Here is a 1,052-nt window from a genome sequence, read left to right as displayed (position 1 = left end):
AGGGGTGGGGGTGGTGGGGGGCGCTGGGACATGATCAGCCCTCTGGGCAGGTGGGTGAGTGGTGGGATGCCCCTGCTGATGTTCGCGCCAGTTCTCAGGAGCCTCCTGGTGGCCCAGTGTATGAATTTCATGCATCAGGCCTCCAGTGAAAACATAACAATCCAAAATCTATGGGACACAGTGAAAGTAGTCTTGAGAATGAAGTTTATAGCTCTCAAAAAAACAAGAAAAAAATGGTAATAAATAATCTACCTCTACAAATTAAAGAATTAGAAAGAGAGCGACAAGAAAAGCCCATAGTGAGCACAAGAAAGGAGATAATAAAGATCAGAGCAGGAATAAATGACATAGAGACAAAAAAACATACAAAAGATCAATAAAACCAAGAGCTGGTTTTTTGAAAGGATAAACAGGATTGATGAACCTCTAGCCAGGCTTACCAGGAAGCAAAGAGAAAGGACCCAGTAAACATTCTCAGAAATGAAATAGGCGAAATAACAACAGACCCCACAGAAATACAAAGGATTGTTAAAAAATACTATGAAGAACTCTATTCTAACAAACTAGACAACCTGGAGGAAATGGACATATTCCTAGAAAATTACAACCTTCCAAAAACTCAATCAGGAAGAATCTAAAAATCTCAACAGGCCAATAACTATGGAAGAAATTGAAGCAGTCATCAAAAAGCTTCCAGCAAACAAAAGCCCAGGACTAGACGGCTTCACAGGGGAGTTTTACCAAACATTCTAGGAAGAACTAAAGCCTATCCTCCTCAGACTACTACAAAAAATTCAAGAGGAAGGAACACTTCCAAGCTCATTCTATGAAGCCAGCATCACCCTACTACCAAAACCAAACAAAGACAACACAAAGAAAGAGAATTACAGGCCTATATCCCACATGAACATAGATGCCAAAATTCTCAAAAAATTTTAGCAAATCGGATACAGTATTACATCAGCAAGATCATACACCATGACCAAGTAGGTTTTCTCCCGGGAATGCAAGGATGGTACAATATCTGCAAATCAATTAAATGTGATACATCA

At 39.8% G+C, this 1,052-nt stretch overlaps 1 long non-coding RNA gene across 1 annotated transcript in view; it reads left to right on the top strand.

Moving 5' to 3' along the window:
• LOC107183599 overlaps positions 1-61 on the top strand; it is a 4,422-nt gene extending 4,361 nt beyond the window's left edge. The window contains exon 3 of the long non-coding RNA XR_001514386.1: positions 51-61. This is a non-coding gene — a long non-coding RNA (uncharacterized LOC107183599). The remainder of the gene's footprint in view (positions 1-50) is intronic.
• Positions 62-1,052: the final 991 nt, after the last annotated feature.

Source organism: Myotis davidii, unplaced genomic scaffold, assembly GCF_000327345.1.
Source record: "Myotis davidii unplaced genomic scaffold, ASM32734v1 scaffold1342, whole genome shotgun sequence".
Lineage (NCBI taxonomy): Eukaryota > Metazoa > Chordata > Mammalia > Chiroptera > Vespertilionidae > Myotis > Myotis davidii.
The sequence above is the reverse complement of the archived record's forward strand: the minus strand, read 5'-3'. Positions and strand labels throughout refer to the sequence as shown.